Source organism: Acomys russatus, chromosome 2 (genome assembly GCF_903995435.1).
Source record: "Acomys russatus chromosome 2, mAcoRus1.1, whole genome shotgun sequence".
Taxonomy (NCBI): Eukaryota; Metazoa; Chordata; class Mammalia; order Rodentia; family Muridae; genus Acomys; species Acomys russatus.
Genome location: NC_067138.1, coordinates 45,775,679 through 45,797,142, shown reverse-complemented (window position 1 = coordinate 45,797,142; position 21,464 = coordinate 45,775,679).

The window sequence follows — 21,464 nt, the reverse complement described above, 5'->3', positions numbered from 1 at the left end:
TTACTGTTGCTGTGAAGATCAAAGGAATACATAATATAAAAGTGATTTAATAACTAGATAAATATGAAAACTAAACCATTTGTATTAAGAAATTACTTTTACCCAAATATTCTGAGACCGGGCATGAATACCCGAGGCTCCCAACATACTACAGCTTAACTACAGAATAAATATATTACAGATAAACTTGGGCACAGAGAGAATCATCCAGTCCCCTGACTGGCTGCATGGTATGTGAGACCCTACAGGCAAGAAAGAAATGATTATCTGATCAGAGGATACACAATGATATTCATAGCTATTCGACAGTATATACAGCATGTCCTCAGAGGAACATAATCGGGCAGTGTTAAATTCAGAGCACAAACTTACAGGGAGTAAGAAATTTCTGTAGGAAATAAATGATAACCACATCGGGGCATCTTTGACCATAACTTTGGAAGACAGAGGGTTAAAATACCTTTGGATGTCACTTGTACCCATATATTGCGACTGCCTAATTCATGGGTTTGAGAATCGCAACTTGCAAACTTCCTAGCACCTGGGGATAGTCTCTGCCATTAATTTGGGTGTAGCAGTCCCTTTGCAATAAGTAGAGAATATAAGGGAAGAATTAATGGCTGGGTACAGCCTTTACTCAGTAGACAATAGCAGCTTGTATGAGTAGGAGACAATTAATTGCAGCACTGGTCTCTGCTCCTAAATTCCCAGGTCTAAGCACAGAAATACATGTTCACCAGAGAGTCATCAAAAACAGTAAAAGCAGGGTTTCAAAAATGCATTCCTAACTAGAGAATGCCCCTTTTACCGTGTACCAAAATTCATCTCGAAATGAGCTTATGCATATCCAGGTTTTTCAAAGAGAGTAGAGTAACACTTTTCTTCCCTCCCCTGTTTAAAGTCAAGGATTTAATAGGATTCTGAACATCTTTGATTTTTTTTTTCTTCAAGAAACTCTCACACTGCACAGTACCTGGAGGTTTAGTAATTGAAAAGGTATTGGGCTGCACTGCAAACAAAATAACAGTGTTTTCAAAGATAAATTTCAGAGACCCACAAAAAGAGTTTACATTTGTTTATGCAATACGAACTTCTACTGCATAAGACTGCTTTTATAAGGAGAAAGTCAGCTAATTAGCCTCATATAATTGTGCCTTATGTTGTACTGCGGTACTTCCTTACCCTTGAAGTTACACCTACACTATGACCAAGTAAGTAAGAGATACTGGCTTAAGAGACCTGAACCAGTAAATATAGAACAAATTAAGAGGGAGTCTTTCTTTGTGTCTCTGCCTCACTCCTATTCAAATGGGAAATAGGATGCCTCCAATTTCACTGATTACCAGTTTCAGTATCAACGTATCAAGACAATGATAGGCCCTGTACAAATGCCCCACTAATGTTATTTTCCCATCAGAAGTAAAAGCTGACCTATACATCCCAGAGAAACTGTACAAGAGCACATTGTATTATTCTGCTGTCTCTGAGCACTGCTTCTCGGCTGCTTAATGTGCTGTAATTGAGCCTTTGCCCAAAGAACTCCAACAGAATGTGTAAAACTCACTTTTCCTGTCATCTCTCAGTTTTATTTTATTTATATTTAACTTACCTAATGTCTCTTGTTAGTAAAGCAAATCTACTGTTAAGAATAAACTTTCTTCACAAACTCAGAGCAAGGACATCTACAAGTGACTTGGTAGGGGCTTTTTATGTCTATCAGGTAGAAGGTCACACTCTTGTGTGTATTCACTATCTGAGTGAAGTGAAACACTGCAGATTTTAAAAGTGTCACTAAAAGTGAATTTTTTAAAATAGTAGACTGTGTCTCAGAGTTTTCAAATAAGCTGTGTTCTCACTTAACAGCACAGTGGGCTATGTCTCAATGTCGTATTGCAAGAACAGCGGTGATGCATTAAAAAGAGATAGCACAGATAAAACTGTGGCTCTCAAAATGGTGGGAAAACACTCAGGTTGCAAAAAGAGTTAGATGAGAATTTAAATCCACATTCTATTATTTTATTGGCTTCTATCTTAAGCTTCAGTTTCCCAAGGTTTATGTGATTGAGCCTAGCTCTCAGTTATTAGATATTTCTTAGATAAAACATGTAAAATCATTATGTAAATGGATAAGCAATGTACACATGTGATGTCTTTCACTTTTATGAATGTGTCAGTGCTACTAAAAATTAGAAGTTAGAGCCAAGAAATAATAAAATGGGAAGACTACAGTTTTTCTTGGTGATTGTGTAGCTTTAATCTGCTTTATTTTGTAACTGAGACAAAGTCTTACTCTGTTTACCAATCATTTATGAGGTCCACTATGAGCCAGTATCTATAATAAGTTGGAGAAGCTAAGCTGAATAACAGGGATCCCTATAAACATTAAGATCTATGTCAAGGAAGCATATGCACAGGTTTTACAATTTGGGTCTTAAACGCTGGGAAAGAGGATCAGCAAATTCCTCATCTCCTGAGTCTCCTACTCAGGGCTCCACTTTCACTGCCTCTGTATTTAGGTTTTCTCACCTGCCTAAAATCACAGGAAGTTTTTATAAGTTCCTTTAACACTTTAAAAATACCAGTGTTCTGCAGCTCTAAACAAGATTTCTCTACCAAATTCCTCCCTCAGAGCTCAGGAAACCTGTGGAAGAGGTAGCAGAAGGAAACGGAGGACAAGGGAGAACAGGGCCCTGTAAAAGAACTAACTGAGCAAAGTTCCTATGAATTCATGGAGACTGAAGGAGCTTGCACAGGACCAACACAGGTCTGCTCTGGGTGCTCTGCACTTATACTATAGTTTTCAGTCTAGTGCTCTTATGGAACTCCTGAATGTGTAAATGAGTAACTGTCTGATTCTTGTGCCTACTCTTGGGGCTCTTTTACTTTTATGTTGGGTTGTCCAACTTTGATATGATGGGTTTTGTTTATCTTATTTTATTTTGACATGTTTTGTAGCAGCTTGTTCTTGCTTAATGAGAGACTGACAGGTACATGAAATGTATAAACATATAAATAATAGATAGATATATAGATAGAGATAGATATAGAGATAGAGATAGATGAGTATGTATAAGTGCATATACATATGTATGTATATGGAAGGGTTCCCAAGAAATGCCAGTTAAGATCTAGCTTTTATTTTCTTCATTTAAAAACACTGGGGGGGATTCCAAGATGGCACCGACCAATAAGCCACATATCTGATCTGCTCCGAGGAGACCAGAGACATAAGAGGAGCAACAGATTGCTGGACTTTGAGAACTGTAGGTGAGTGGGGCCCCAAAGGCCACAGACCAAACAGGGGGCCTACCCCCCTGGGACAAGCAACATCCTGGAGGTACTAAACACACTCCCCAAACTCTGGAACGGAATCCACATGCAAACTGCAGCCTGTATATAAAGCACAGTCTTGCTGTTTGGGGAGGGGATTTTCAGGAGTCCCCAGCCAGAGGAGTCTCAGTGAAGAGGGTGAATCTGCCCTAGGTCCTCCTTCCACACCACCCCAAACTGTGGAGGATACCCACCTAAGCGGAGTGGAAACACAAAGAGACCCAACAAAGACAGCTAAAGCGGGACTGCAGCTCGCTGGCCTTCCGGGGCCCAATCTAAAACCGATCATAGCAGACTGAGCCTGCAAACAGAGGCAGTGAGAAACCAGCTTGGACTGCTTCCACAGACCTATCAGGAGACGTGGGTCGTGCCTACACCGATAGCTGATCATCACAGCCCTGTGGGAAGACCGGGTTCCGCAACCCTATTGATGCTACCCAGCCGCAAGGCACTGGCCCTGCACTCCCCGAACAAAGGAGCCTACCCAGAGCTCCTGGCCCTGAGCAAGGCAGGCACTCCCACATTATAGGGAGACATGGGTGGGTCGTGTTTGCAGTGTCTAATTGTTGACCTACAGCGTTAACGGAGTGCCGTAGCCCGGCGGGAAGACCTGATTCCCGCGGACGACCGTCAGAGCTCTGCAACCCTAGGCTCCCTAAATTCCCAGCTGCAAGGCTCTGGCTCTCTACTCCGGGATCGAGAGAACCTAGCTCGGGCTCAGGGCCCTGAGCAAGGCAGGCACTCTCACATTATCAGGAGACAAGACATGGGAGACATGGGTGGGTTGTGTTTGCAGTGTCTAATTGCTGACCCAGAGTGTTAGAGGAGTGCCATAGCCCTGCAGGAAGATCTGGTTCCATGGGAGACCGCCAGAGCTCTGCAGTCCTAAGCTCCCTAACCTCCCAGCTACAAGGCTCTTCTTGCCCTGCACTCCCTGAACGAGAGAGCCTAGCTGAGGCTCCTGACCCCAACAAGGCAGGTACTCTCACATTATCGGGAGATGAACCGTGGGTCTCGCTCGCAGTGTCTAATTGCTGACCAAGAGCGACCTTGGTCCCTCCAGGCATACAGTTCTGGGAGAGGTTGGACACCGCTACAGGGTTTAGAGACAGAGCTAAAAGACAGATACACCCCCAGATGATCTGAACTACCTGGGGTGTGGACTACAAAGCCACAGGAAGGACAGGCAGCTGGGATCAACTTACACAACCAGAACGTTTGTGTGTGGACCTTATTCTAGGTCCCAAAACTGCTGTTCTGAATTACAGCAGTAAAGTCCAAACAGATATCTACTCTGGCTGACTCAGCCTAGAGCCAAAGGTGCAGAGGAAAATCACCAGGAGTGAAACCGGATCACCTACCTGTTCCACAGAAATAATCCCTGATCCCCACAGGCAAGAGTACCTGACCTATAATCAGTCATCAATTAACCACTCTCAACCAGTGAAGGTCACTACAAAATACCTTCCAACATCAGAGCCATCAAAATGACAAGAGGACAGCAAAAGAACACTAATAAAAACCAAAACAATTTGGTATCTCCAGATTCCAACAATCCCAATGAAAACAACCTAGAGAACCTAACAGCAATGGATAGGCAAGAAAATGACCTCAAGTCCTAAGTAAAGAAGATGATAATGGAAGAAACAAATAAAATCTGTAAACAAATGCAGGAGGAGGCAAACAAGAGGGCTGAAGAGTTAAAAGAGTCATATAAAGAGGCACTTGAAGAATTTCAGAAAAATATAAATAACCAGATGATGGAAATCATTAAAACAGTCCAAGACATGAAGATAAAAATGGAAGCTATGATGCAGGAACACACAGAAGAAAAACATGATCAAGAGGCATCAAAGAAGAAAGCAAACATCTCAGAGGTGGCCTTATCTAACAGATTGCAAGAAATGGAAGAACGAATATCGGGACTTGAAGATACAATCGCAGAACTGGAAACAACCATTCAGGGAAATACTAAATCTGAAAAGCTCCTAACACAGACCATTCAAGAACTAAAAGACAACATGAAAAGACGAAACTTGAGAATAGGGATACAGGAAAGAGTAGATAGCCGACTCCACAGCCCAGAACACATCTTTAATCAAATAATGGAGGAAAATTTTCCTAATTTGAAGAAAGAGATGTATACAAGCATACAAGAGGCCTACAGAACACCAAATAGAATAGACCTGAAAAAAAAAATCTTCCCGCCACATAATAATAACAACACAAAATATACAGAACAAGGAAAAATATATTGAAAGCGGCAAGAGAAAAAGGCCGAGTAACATATGAAGACAAACCTATCAGAATTACTCCTAACTTCTCAGCAGAGACAATGAAAGCCAGAAGGGCCTGGACAGAGGTGCTGCAAACCCTAAGAGAACACAGATACCAGGCAAGACTACTATATCCAACAAAATTATCAATAACCATTGACGGAGAAGACAAGTTATTTTATGACAAAAACAAATTCGAACAGTACCTAGCCACAAATCCAGCTTTACAGAAGCTATTAGAAGGAAAACTCCACCTCAACTGGTCAAACTACAACCAAAACTACATAGGAAATAGGTAAATATACCATTGAAAAATCACAACCTCACAAAATCTCGACTGTTACAAATACCAAAAATGAAGGGACTTACCAATCACTGGTCATTAATATCTCTCAATGTCAATGGTCTCAACTCTCCAATAAAAAGACACAGACTAACGGAGTGGATGCATAAACATGACCCAACATTCTTCTGTATTCAAGAAACACACCTCAACCACAAGGACAGACATTGCCTCAGAGTAAAAGGTTGGGGAAAAATATTCCAAGCAAATGGTCACAAGAAGCAAGCTGGGGTAGCCATTCTAATATCTAATAAAATAGACTTTGAACCAAAATTAATCAAACAAGATGAGGATGGTCACTTCATACACGTCAAAGGTAAAGTCAACCAAGAAGACATCACAATTTTGAACATCTATGCTCCGAATACAAGGGATCCCACATTTGTAAAAGAGTTATTAACAAAGCTTGCCCCACTCATCCATACCCACACATTAATAGTGGGAGACTTCAACACCCCTCTTTCACTCAAGGATAGGTCTTTGAATCAAAAAATAAGCCGGGAAATAACCTCATTAATGAATGTCATGAATCAAATGGATCTAACAGATATCTACAGAACTTTCCACCCAAATACAAATGATCATACCTTTTTCTCAGCACCCCATGGAACATTCTCTAAAATTGATCACATGGTTGGTCATGAAGCAAACCTCAATAGATACAAGAAGATTGAAATAATACCTGTATCTTATCAGATCACCATGGTCTAAGGCTGGACTTCAACAACAACAGAAATAACAAAAAGCATACTAACACATGGAAACTAAACAACTTTCTACTTAATGACACATGGGTCACAGAAGAAATAAGGGAAGAAATAAAAGACTTCCTGAAATTCAATGAAAATGATGGAACAACATATCCAAATTTGTGGGACACATTGAAAGCAGTGCTAACAGGAAAATTCATACCACTAAGCGCCTTCAAAAAGAAAAAGGAATCATCCCACATAAACAACCTAACAACACATCTGGAAGCTCTAGAAAAAAAAGAAGTAGAAACACCCAAGAGGAGTAGACGCCTAGAAAGGATCAAACTCAGGGCTGAAATCAATAAATTAGAAACAAAGAGAACAATCCAAAGAATCAACAAAACCAAGAGCTGGTTCTTTGAGAAAATTAACAAGATAGACAAACCGTTAGCCAATCTAACTAAAAGACAGAGAAACACTATCCAAATTAACAAAATCAGAAATGAAAAGGGAGACATAACAACAGACACCGAAGAAATACAAAGAATCGTAAGAACCTACTTTAAAGGCATTTATGCCACAAAATTCAAAAATTTAAGGGAAATGGACAAATTTCTCAACCGATTTCATTTGCCAAATTTGAACCAAGACCAGATAAACAAATTAAATAGCCCTATTTCGCCTATAGAAATAGAAGCAACCATTGATAGTCTCCCAACCAAAAAAAGCCCAGGTTTTAGCGCAGAATTCTACCAGTCCTTCAAAGAGGAGCTAATACCGATACTATTCAAGCTATTCCAAAAGATAGAAATGGATGGAATACTACCAAATTCCTTCTATGAGGCCACAGTCACATTGATACCTAAACCTCACAAAGACCCAACAAAAAAAGAGAATTTCAGACCAATTTCTCTTATGAACATTGATGCAAAAACACTCAACAAAATTCTCGCAAAGCGAATACAACAGCATATCAAAGACATCATTCACCATGACCAGGTAGGATTCATTCCAGGCATGCAGGGATGGTTTAACATATGGAAATCCATCAATGTAATCCGTCGTATAAACAAACTGAAAGAGAAAAACCACATGATCATCTCCTTAGACGCAGAAAAAGCATTTGACAAAATCCAACACCTATTTATGTTTAAAGTTCTAGAGAGATAGGGAATACAAGGCACTTATCTAAACATAATAAAGGCTATATACAGCAAACCAATAGCCAACATTAAATTAAATGGAGAGATACTCAAGGAAATCCCTTTAAAATTGGGAACCAGACAAGGCTGCCCTCAGTCCCCATATCTCTTCAATATAGTTCTAGAAGTTCTAGCCAGAGCAATAAGGCACAAAAAGGAGATCAAGGGGATCCAAATGGGAAAGGAAGAAGTCAAATTATCCCTATTTGCAGATGATATGATAGTGTATATAAGTGACCTGCAAAATTCCACCAGAGAACTCCTACAGCTGATAAACACCTTCAGCAAGTTGGCAGGACACAAAATAAACTCAAAAACGTCAGTAGCTTTCCTGTATACAAATGACAAACAAGCAGAGGAAGAAATTAGAAAAACTACTCCCTTCACAATAGCCACAAACAATATAAAATATCTAGGAGTAACTTTAACCAAACAAGTGAAGGACTTATTCGAAAAAAACTTCAAACCTCTGAAGAAAGAGATTGAAGATGACATCAGAAGATGGAGGGATTTACCTTGTTCATGGATCGGGAGAGTCAACATAGTAAAAATGGCCATCTTACCAAAAGCAATTTACAGATTCAATGCAATACCTATCAAAATACCCACAAAATATTTTGAAGATATTGAAATATCAATTCTCAAATTCATATGGAGAAATAAAAAACCCAGAATAGCAAAAACAGTCCTATACAACAAAAGATCCTCCGGAGGAATCTCCATACCTGATTTCAAGCTGTACTACAGAGTAACAGTAATAAAAACAGCATGGTACTGGCAAAGCAATAGGCCGGTGGATCAATGGAATCGAATTGAAGACCCAGAGATGAATCCACACACATTTGCTCACTTGATTTTTGACAAGAAACCAAATCTATTCAATGGAAAAATGATAGTATCTTCTCAATTGGTACTGGTCTAACTGGATGTCTACATGTAGAAAAATGCAATTAGACCCTTATTTGTCACCATGCACAAAACTCAAGTCCAAGTAAATTAAAGACCTCAACTTAAAACCAGAGACATTAATTCAGTTAGAGGAAAAAGTGGGGAAGAGCCTGGGACACATAGGCACAGGAAACAACTTCCTGAACAGTACACCAACAGCCCAGGCCTTAATGTCAACAATTAATAAATGGGACCTCATGAGGCTGAGAAACTTCTATAAGGCAGGAGATACTGTCAGTAGAACTATGCGACAGCCTACAGACTGGGAAAAGATTTTCACCAACTCTTCATCTGACAAAGGTTTAATTTCTAAAATATATAAAGAACTCAAGAAATTAAACACCACAAAACCAAACAACCCAATTGCGAAATGGGGCTTGGAACTTAACAGAGAATTCTCAACAGAGGAATAGCAAATGGCCGAGAAACACTTAAAGAAATGCTCGTCCTCGTTAGTCATCAGAGAAATGCAAATCAAAATGACACTGAGATTCCATCTTACACCTATCAGAATGGCTAAGATCAAAAACTCAAATGACACCACATGTTGGTGAGGATGTGGAGAGAGAGGAACACTCCTTCATTGCTGGTGGGAATGCAAACTAGTACAACCACTTTGGAAAGCTATCTGGCGCTTTCTCAGAAAAATGGGAATAGGGCTTCCTCAAGACCCAGCTATCCCATTCCTTGGAATATACCCAGAAAATGCCCTGCCACACCACAGGGACATATGCTCAACCATGTTCATAGCTGCTTTATACATAACAGCCAGAACATGGAAACAGCCTAAGTGTCCCTCAGTAGAAGAATGGACTAAGAAACTGTGGTACATTTACATGATGGAATACAACTCAGCTATTAAAAACAAAGAATTCCCAAAATTTGTGGACAAATGGATTGATCTAGAAATTATTATAATGAGTGAGTTCACCCCGAAGCAAAAAGAGACAAATGGTATATACTCACTTATATCAAAACACTAGTCCAAGGGATATGTACCATGAAAAACTTTACTTTCCAAGAAAGTGGGTCAGAGGAGAGGACATCCTATTGAGACTTTAGGCGAGAGTAATATGGAAGAATAAGGAAATAGTAGAACCCACAGGGTCATTGAGACCTACAAGAAGAACTTTATGACAGGCAGATCTGGGTCCTGGGGTCCTCCTCAAACTAAGGCACTAGCCAAGGAGAATATAGGCATTAAACTTCGAACCCCTACCAAGACCTAGCCGACGATCATGATATTCTCCACCGTTGAGTGGAGAGTGAGATCTGAATCTCACACGAACTCTGGTGCCCCTTTTCTGACCATGTCCCCTGAATGGGGAGGCCTGGTGGCACTCAGAGGAAGGATAGCAAGTTACCAAGAAGAGACTCGATATTCTAAGAGCATATATAGGGGGAGGAGGTCTCCCTCAATCACAGAGATAGGGGAGGGGAGAAGGTGGGAAGTGGGAGGGAGGGAAGAATTGGAGGAAACAGGGGAAGGGCTAACAATCGAGATGTAATATGAATAAAATAATAAAATGTAAAATAAATAAATAAATAAATAAATAATAAAAACACTGGGATTTGCAGTGGGAAAGGGTTAAACTTTATAAATGGCTTCTGAAAGAATTATAAATATTTTTAAGACAAAAAAAACTCAGGGTTCTTCTAGACAAATTCCACTTTGTACCTTAGATTAATAAGGCCTAGTTGATACTATGGACAATGCCTGGTTGATCCTGGAGTAACTGGAGTGTCTTTTGTCCCTGATGTTTCTTTAGTTTACCTGGGCTGCTCTATCAGAACTCAAAGATGTGAAACACTCTAAACTTATACCTATACAGTGTCCTTCCTCTTCCCAAGTACACACACCCTTCACTATGCTTTCTAATCACACTCAGTTTTTGGAATTCACTTATATTCCTCTTTGCTCACATATACACTTAGTCATTGCTGGTGTGCTTTTCCTTCTTCTGTTTTTATAGCGTGTTATTAATATCTAGTGAAATGGATCCACAATGCTTTCTCAAACTAACCCAGGAAGGCTCCCCAGCGGGATCCAACTTTGTCAATGCTGTTGATACAACATTGTCTGTACAATATCACAGTTGCACTTGTGCATGACTGTGTTTCCCAATCATTCACTCACTCACTTGACAACCATATATTGATTTGTCATTTTGTGCCAATCACTCAAATTGAAACCAAGAACTAAGGAAACAAAATGTAATGTCCTTGATTTTGAGATGCTTACAATATGATTACAGATATGAGTGCTAATACAATGGGCATATTCTTGGTGAAGTAGACACTAGAAGCAAACTGCAAGCTCTGGTTTAATACTAAAGTTAGAACATTTGTAGAAACTCAGAAGTAAACTATTATCACCTATACAGGAGAGAAGTTTCAAAATAATTATGTGATTCCAACTTCTTGACACACCCCAAAATTATATATTTGATGCCTCTACTATAAAACTGTATGGGCCTATAGTTAAAAGCATTGTTGCTAATTTCTTGTCCTTCCATCCTCCATTTTTTTCCATCTGTATTTTCTGTGCTGTTAATGATAGCCCATATACCTACTTTCTCTAATAGAAACTACAATGTTATCCTAATTTTCTCCCATTTACTTATATCAAGTTGTTCATGATAACTATTGCATAAAAGTGATTCTTCTCCATGGCACCCACAATGGCTTAATGATGGTTCCAAGCACTTACCTCAATGGATTACAGTAATGAGACTCTGATTATTACAAATTACAGTAGTAGAACTCTCTCTCTCTCTCTCTCTCTCTCTCTCTCTCTCTCTCTCTCTCTCTCTCTCATTATCTCACTCTCTCAGTCTTTCACTCATTCTCTGGGTCTCATTTTCTCTCACTTTTAATTACATATTTATTTTTTCATTTTTTATATTTTATTAATTTATTCATATTACATATCAATTGTTATCCCATCCCTTGTATCTTCCCATTCCTCCCCCCTCCCATTTTCCCCTTACTCCCCTCAACTATGACTGTGACTGAGGGTGACCTCCTCCCCCTGTATATGCTCATAGGGTATCAAGTCTTTTCTTGGTAGCCTGCTATTCTTCCTCTGAGTGCCACCAGGCCTCCCCATCCAGGGGACATGTTCAAATATGGGGCACCAGAGTTTGTGTGAAAGTCAGACCCCACTCTCCACTCAACTGTGGAGAATGTCCTGTCCAATGGCTAGATCTGGGTAGGGGTTTAAAGTTTACTGCATGTATTGTTATTGGCTGGTGCCATAGTTTGAACAGGACCCTGGGCCCAGATCTGCCCATCATAATGTTCTCCTAGTAGGTTTCTAGGACCCTCTAGAACCTTCTATTTCCCCATTCTCCCATGCTTCTCTCACCTAGAGTTCCAATAGCATGTCCTTCTCTCTGTCCCACTTTCCTGGTGAGTGAAGGCTTTCATGGGACATGCCCCTTGAGCTAGTGTCCAGATATAAGTGAGTATATACCATTTGACTCTTTCTGCTTCTGGGTTAATTCAGTCATTATGATCATTTCTAGTTCAATCCATTTGTCCACAAATTTCAGGAATTCCTTGTTTTTAATAGCCTCATTCTCAGTTTTCCAAGATATCACCAGATAGATTTCGAAAGTGGCTGTACTAGTTTGCATTCGCACCAGCTATGTAGGAGTGTTCCTCTCTCTCCATATCCTCACCAGCATGTGGTGTCACTTGAATTTTTGGTCTTAGCCTTTCTGATGGGTATAAGATGGAATCTCAGAGTTGTTTTGATTTGCATTTCCCTGATGACTAAGGAGATTGAGCTATCTTTTGGAAGAGGGGGGGAAGAACCAAGCTTGTTTGTTTCTTTTTTAAAAGATGTTTATCACAGATCAGGTTCAAATGCTAAAGACTTTTCAGTTGCTTCTGATCATATTTAGAATAAATTGTAATTTCTCATGTATTATTCTATCATTATGCTGGCTTATGTTGCTTTTCTTTCCTCCTTAACTTTCTGTTATATAGATAATTGAAACATTTCATCATAGAGGGAGATCATTAAAACTCAAAAAACAAACACACACACACACACACACACACACAAACACACACACACACAAACACACACACACACACCTGTTGTATACAGGCAACCTATTCTTTCTATATTAATCAATACAGTTAATTACTAAGGCAGAAGTTTTCTTTAACCCTCTAATCCCCCAAAGACTGACACAGAGAGACTATGATTTATTTTTAATCTGGAAGCACTCTGCAGGGCAGATTCTGAGCTATTCCAATCCTAATACCTTTGAAACCCACATAAAAACCAATTATCCCTCCCCCACCATATGATGAGCCTATCAGGTCTCATCCAGATAGCCTTGTTTCCATTATTCTCTGTGTAGCTAGGCCTCCCCACCAAGGGGAGTGGTCAAATTGGTGGCACTAGAGTTCAAGTCAGAGGCAGTTCCTGCTCTCCCCACAACCGTGGAGAATGAGCTGTCCATTGGTTAGATCTAAAAAGAGGGTCTAGGTTCACTGCATGTATTGCCCTTGGTTGGTATAGCAGTTTGTGCAGACCCCTTTTATCAGAGGTCTAGGGAGGGGAATAGGGAGAAATATGGTGGAGAATGAGAAGATACAAGTGAGGGGATAACAATCTGAATAAATTATTTTTAAAAACAAAAATAAAACAATCACTTGCCAATCTGATGACTCTCAGGGTGGTTTCTGCTCCATCAATCTGTTTCTACAGCCACATGCTCAGCATCATCTTCTTTCCTCTGACTCCTTTCTCTCCCTCCTCTCTTCCTCTTCCTCTTTCATTTCCTCCTCCCTCAAACCCAAGCCCAGGCACATAAAACTCCACCTCCTACTCTTTTACCCAGACATAGACTTCAGCATCTTTATTTATCCCATCATGGATTAATGGGGACTATTCCTTATCATCACATGGTTACAGAAAAACAACATTCATAGGAATGTCCATGGCAAAGCAGTAACCAGATCTCAAGGCATGAAGTTAACATTTGAAAACACAGTTGGATCTTCCTCCACCACACATCTCACAACTCTTAGGAGATTTCCAAAACTTACAAAAATTACAAGGCCCCTTCCTAAGGTTGTATAAGCAATATTAGCTTCTAGAAAGGAGACTCTTTCAAACCACAATGCTGTCATCTATAAGGCATACAGTTAGCTACAGGAAATGCTGAAATGCTTTTGTTTTTGGTTTTTGTTTGTTTGTTTTTTTTTTAATGATGGGGCTACCTTTGCATTTTCATGCTTTTTTAATAATCTAATAAACTCATTGACTAACTAAGCTAGACTTATGTGGAGTTGTTTTTTGGCCTGTTGTCATTGTGCCACTTGAAGTCAATATATTTGTTCAAGTCTTTCCAAATAAAGTCATAAATACTATCTAAATCTTTTGGTTCCTTCTCTATTTTTATTACTCCTAACACCAAGTACATGTTAGATACCCACTAATTGTGTAGTTAATAAGTGAATGTAAGACCATGAATAAACAAATGCAATAAAGTAGATAAGTGTGAGAATTCATATTCTTAGCCAGTTAATTCTCACCTGTCTAATTGATTTAAATTCAGAAACAAATAGTATCCCTAATTTCACCATGAGATAAAAGTAAATAGCAAACACAGTCCTAGAAAGTTTAAGTCAAACTGTAAAAAAAATTAAAGATAATAGATGGTATCAAACATAAAGTAAACACAATTATTTCTTTATTTTTGGCTTATAAATAATAGGTTTGTAGTCAGTGAATTCTTTATTGGGAACTAGAAAACCTTCCTCCAAAGGACTGCATACTGTGCTATCACATTATCTCCTTTGTTTTTTAAAATATCTTTGTGAAAATATGAAAACGTTTTATGTCATAATAGGATAGTTCTCAAGGTGGTTAGTGAAGGAACTCAAAAAAATGGCACCCTAGTCTTAGAACTATGTCAGTAAGGAGTATGGTGGGTAGGATAGAGGGGGAGTATGGATGGGAACATTAAAGACATTACAACAATTACAAGTTGAAAGTTACAACTTTTGACTCTTCTCTCTCTCTCTCTCTCTCTCTCTCTCTCTCTCTCTCTCTCTCTCTCTCTCTTTCTCTCTCTCTCTCTCTCTCTCTCTCTGTGTGTGTGTGTGTGTGTGTGTGTGTGTATTAAAAGAGGTAGAATAGAGGCCACACCTGCCAGAAGAGCAGGCAGACTATCCAAAGATGTTCTCCACTCTCTTTGTCCCCCCAACCCAGTCCTCAGGGTTGTCCCCAGTGCTGCAACCAAACACCAACTGCAGCCTCCTCTCCCCCATCCATGTCTCCCATGGATTCTATATACCTCCTCATTAACTTCTTCTCCTTGTCATCATGTCCCACAACCCAACTCAGGTGGATACCCCCTTCTCAACTACATGACACACTGCAAAAAAGACAAGTTAGACTGCCTGTGGATATTCCCCGCTGTCTCTGTTACTTCAGACTCAATCAACATGGCTGTCTCTAAAGTTGTAACAGAACAGCCATTGAAGCCTCCCTTATCTCTTTTCCATGCCTCCTCTGGATCCGACAGGTCAGTCCTCTACCTCATGTTGCCCCAGACACCAACATTTGCAAGTACTCCTCATAAACACACAAGCTGAGAAGGCTAGTAAAACAAGCAACACAGAGGCAACACACTCCCTGAAAATCCAAAGAAGAAACAGTAACCAAGGAATAAAACATTCAGTGAACAAAGAGGAACCCATAAATCATCACCTAGACCTACAATCATCCCAAAACCAGATTGCAGGTGCCAGTGTAAGAACACAAACAATAGCACCCAGAGCAATATGTCTTCACTAAAGCTCAGCTATCATGCCACAGCAGGCCCAGAATATTTCAGCCGAAGAACAAGAAAAATATCTTAACACAAATTACATTAAAAGATGATAAAGGTCCTTAAAAAGGAACTGAATAAATCCCTTAGAGAAATATAGGAAAACACAAACAGATAATTGGAGGGAACGAATAAATCCCTAAAAGAAAGTCTGGAAAACACAAATGATTAGAGGGGGAAAACGTTCCTTTTTAAATGTCAGAAAAAAAAACAAAAGAAGAAGAGTTGATAGGATAGTTAGATAAGGTCTTCAAACCTCTCAGAGACATGCAGAATATGGCATTTTAAAAAGTTTATATTATTTTAAAGATTCACTGAAATGAGACAGGTTAACTCTTGGCAACGTGCAGCCTACCTCAAAGAAGTTGATGAACATCAAAGAACCTCATTATGGAGATGGCCTCAAATGTGGCAAACAGCCACTGGGGAAAATGTCCTCCTTTCTATGACAAATAGAGTTCTGTGTTTAAAAAAAAAAAAAAAAAAAAAAAGGAGGAAGAGTTTGGATGCAGGCAAAGTTGACAGCCAAACTCTGCCAAGAGAGGGTAAGCAAATCCTCAATAGTTCCTGCCTCACAACTATGTCTGTCAGATATATTGGGCCAGAAAGCTGAAGTCAGTGTTCCAACACTGTAGAGAATTTTGGGTGACTATTCAGGTAGCAAACTGTCTATGTCACCTTTTCATTTGGAAAGCTACTAACCTACACGCCTGATATACTCAGGTAACCAAGTACATTCCTTCTAAATTCTCTGATGGAGTTGAAGACCAGGTAGTTTAGTTTTACAATGAAGCTTAGTTGTTTAGGGGTTAAGATGTTTTTAGGTCTAGATAGATGTTTTAAGTTGATAGTGAGAAGATGTGATGGAGATTGGTTTACATTCAGAATTTTAGACGCACCAAGAGGGGAAAGATATTTTCTTCAAGGCTGTCAAATACAAGTAGCCAAAACACTAAGAATGTAACCTTTATATAATTCCTGATTGTGTCATGGTTCTTCTTGTTATAGGTAGTTTATAGTATATATGTTTAATAATATAAATGTATATGTAAAAATTAAAAACTGTTTAATTAATAAAAAATAAAAACAGTTCAAGAAAATGAATAAAACTACACAAGACATGAATAAGGAAATAGGAGCAATAAGGAAAAAAAATCAGTAAGAATTCTAGAAATGTGGACAGTAATTACAGAGGCAAGCTTCACTATCAGATTAAAAGAAATGGAAGGTGGAATCTCAAACATTGAGGACACAGAAGGAAAAGATAACTGTCAAAAAATGCTAAATCTAAAAAAATCCTATCCAAATTATCCAGGAAATCTGGAAAACTGTGAAAAGATCAAATTTAAGAATAACAGGACTAGAGGAAGAATGCTTGCTCAAAGGCCCAGAAAATATTTTCAACAAATCGTAGAATAAAATTATCCTACCCTAAAGAAAGAAATGCCTATAAAAGCACAATAAGCACATCGAACACTAAATAAATTGAACAAGAAAAGAAGGTCCTCTGCCACATAATTAAAAGGAAAAAAAAACCTAAACATTGAAACCAAAGGGGGAATATTAAGTTTCAAGAGAAAAAGACCAAGTAACATATAAAGGTAGACTTATTAGAATTATAGCTAACTGCTCAAAAGAGACTCTAAATCACAGAAGGATTTAGACAGATGTGCTGCAAACTCAGAGACCACAGATGTCAAAAGAGAAGCAATAGGAAAGGAGGAAGTAAATTATCTTTGCAGATGACATTATAGGATATACAAAGGACCCTAAAAATTTCACACAGGAACTCTTACAGATGATAAACACTTTGAACAAAGTGGCTAGATACAAAAGTAACTTGAAAAAACTTAGTGGCATTTCTATATGAAATGAGAAATAGACTAAGAAAGAAATCAGGAAAACAATGCCCTTGACAACATCAACAAATAATATAAAATAACTGAGAGTAACTCCAATCAAGCAAGTGAAAGCCTCAAGTATTTGACAAAAGAAATAAAAAAGATATCAGAAGATGGAGAAATCTCCCATAATTGTCAACTGATAAGAATATCATAGTAAAACTGGCCATCCTCTCAAAAGCAATCTACAGATTCAGTGCAATCCTCACCAAAATTCTTACAGAATTCTTAACAGACCTTGAAAGGACAATTTTTCAATTTTGTATGGAAATACAAAATGCCAAGATAGCTAAAAACAATGTTGGACAATAAAAGAACTGTTGGAAATGTCACCATGCCTGATTTCAACTTGTACTATTAAGATATTGTAATAACAATCCTTTACAGTATTGGCATAAAAAAAGAAACAGTATGCAGTGGAATTGAATTGAAAACACAGACATAAATCCGCAGACACAAATGGGTACCTGTTTTTTTATAAAGATGTCAGAAATATATTATGTAAAAAAGAAAGCATCTCCAATGAATGGTGCCAGTGACCTAGATGGCTGCTTGTAAAAGAATGCAAATAGATCTATACTTATCACCCTGCATGAAATTCAAGTCCAAGTGTATCAAAGACCTGATAAAAGAGAAAGTGGAGGATAACACTGAATGTTGACTACATTAGCATAGGAGATAACTTTCTGAACAGAACACAGTTAACACAGGCACTAAGATCAACAATTATTAAATGGAACTTTATGAAACTTAAATGTTCTGTGAGGCAGAGAACATTATCAGTTGTACAAAGAGGCAGCCTACAGAATGGAAAAATATTTTTACCAACTCCATGTATGATAAAGAACTAATATCCAAAGTATATAAAGAACTGAAGAAACTATCACACCTAATAAACAGAAATGTCTCAATAGAATCTCAAATGGCAGAAAAAAACACTACAAAATGCTTGACATCCTTGGCCATAAGATAATTACAAATAACAACTATTTTGATACTCCACCTTATACATGTCAAAATGGGTAAGATCAATAAAACAAGTGACAACTTATTCTAACAAGCATAAAGAACAATGGGAAGACTCCTCCACTGCTGGAGAATGTAAAAACATGTAAAGGTACTATGGAAATAAATATGGCTTTTCTTCAGAAAATTGGGAATACTTCTATCTCAAGACCCAGCTATACCACTCTTTGCCATATACCAAAAGGATGCTCTTACTACAGGGACACTTGCTAAATTATGTTCACTGTGGCTTCATTCATGACAGCCCCAAACTGGAAACAACCTAGATGTTCATCAACAAAAGAATGAAGAATGAAAATGCAGTGCAGCCACTAAAAATAAAATTTGCAAACAAATGGATGCAACTAGAAAAAAACCATCCTGAGAGATAAGATCCAGATCTTGTAAGATAAATATGGTGTGTATTCACTTATATATTGATATTACATGTTAAGTAAATGATAATCAAGATACAATCTACAGACTCTGAAGGGTTAGATAGAGAAGGCTGTAGGGTGGACACATGGATCTTTCTAGAAAGCTGAAATAGAATAAAATTTTCAGGTAAACAGGAGATGGTTGGCAATGGGAATTCAGATGGGTAGAGGGATGAAAGGAAAAGAATGTGGGGAGAAGTGTCTGGAATTGAGGGGGTATTTGGGGGCCAGTATTAAAACATAGTGTAGTGGAAACTTCCTGACATTCATGAGGATGACCCTATTAATGGAGGATACAGTCTAAACTGGTCATCTTTTGCAGCAAGACAATGCTTCCAATGGTGGGCTGTGGCTGTATCAGGTCTAGTTTTTTTGGTTAGGAGATCCTCAAAACAATCTAGACTGATACTAGGACAGAGGGTCTCTCTCTGAATTAGTGACAGATGGTTTTCATTGCCAAAGACAGTCTCTACACAGTTCATTGAACATAGAAAGGCTGAGTTGTTGCCTTCATGAAGCCTGTACCCCTATGTTCTGGACTCTTTGGTCTGGAAAGGCACTCTACAAGTTATAGAAAAAAATATATACACAAACTCAGTCACAAAATCTGCAACCTACTCTCTGTTTCACATGCAAGATATGCTGAGGAGATAGTAGCAAGAACTAGTGGTAGTGGCAAACAAATATCTGATTTAAATTGAAACCCCTGTCATGATAGGGACCCTATGACTGACACTACCTGAAGGAAGTGGAGACTGTATAGCTCAGAGATAAAGAATAGCATCAAACAAAACTGGAAAAGAAAGGAGAGAGAGAGAGAGACAGAGACAGAGACAGAGACAGAGACAGAGAGACAGGGATAGAGCTAGATACTGAGAGACAGAGAGACAGAGAGAAAGTCAAGGAAATGATTCTTAGTGATATTCTACTATACTCATAGATGAGTGCCTAGTTTAATTGTCATCAAAGAGGCTTCCTCCAGCAGCTTATGGAGTGGGTGCAGAGAAACACAGTCAGACATTTAGTGGAGAAAGAGTCTAAAATTAGTGGATAGAAGTTCTCCATTTGGGTCCCTTACCTTGGAGCTTGGAAAATCCCTTGGAAGAGGGGGAAGAAAAGTTGTAGAAATCAGAGGGGATGAAGGATACCAGAAGAGCATGGCCCTACTGAATCAACTGAGCAGGAATAACATGGGCTTACAAAGCCTGATATGATAAGCAAGAGACTTGCATTGATCGGTACCAGGTCCCTGGCTTGTGTTATGGCTGTTAGCTTGGTGGTTTTGTGGAACTCCTAACAGAGAGAGTTGGTGAGTCTCTGATTCTTTTGTTTGCTTTTGAGGCTCTTTTTTCTGCTATTAGGTTGCCTTGCCAAGCCTTGATATAAAGGCTTTTGCAATGTCTTATTGTATTTCATTTCACTGTGTTGGGTTGTTGTATCTGGGAGGCCTCCTCTGTTTGGAAGGGAAATAGAAGGGAAATGGATAAAGGGGAGAGGGAAAATGGGGGCACAGAGGAGATTTTTGGAGGTAGGAGAAACTGTGGTCAGGATAAAATGTACGAATCAAGAATTTATTTTCAATTTTTAAAAGCTAGAATAGTGTTACCCTATAGTAGGACAATAATGCCTCTACTATACACCAGAGATATTTCCAGTACCAGAAATAGGTTAACTTCTTTTGGAGTTGTTATCCAGTGATGTCTGATAGATCCTTCTAAACATTTGCCGTTGCTCTTAGTTATCCTCCAGAACTTGATAAAATTCAATTTACTAAAGACATAACATACTCAAAATTGTAGAACATGGAGAAATTAATCTGCTCCTGTCACAGAAGTTTCATCTCTTCTGGCTAGTTTTCATAGTGCTGGAAGGTACTATACATCCTACAGGAAGAGAAAATAATCATCAATCATACATAGCTATGAACTGTGCATCCTCAAATGGACTGATATTAATAGTGGGCCTACTTATGTAATAGGGAGTAACCAACTACTTTCTTATTGGTTTTGTCTTGTTCCAAAGAAATTCATACTTAGTATCATTATTGAACTAAAAACTTATGAATAGATAGGTTATATGAACTAGAGGAAAATCTATTATTGTTACCTTCCTAAATGCACACAGTATTAAACCAACTCCTAATGAGTTACTTATGTACTTATAAACACCAACAAATATTTCAGCTTTCATCAGAAAACTTCTTTTTGCAGTAGGCAATAATTAACCCAATGACCCATAACTTCCCAAGGTACACAAAAGAGATGATCAAATGTTAACTAATGCTTCTAATGGTATTGTATTTACTCTAATCCACTTCCCAAGGCTCAGTGATCATTGTGGAAGAGGGCCTAGAAAGAGTTAAAGAGTTAAAGGTAGTAAATGATTACAAGGAGAAATTATCTTGTGGACACAGATAGACTGCCCTCCAAATGAGTTCACAGTAGTTTGGACAACATTTACAAAACCTGGGTAA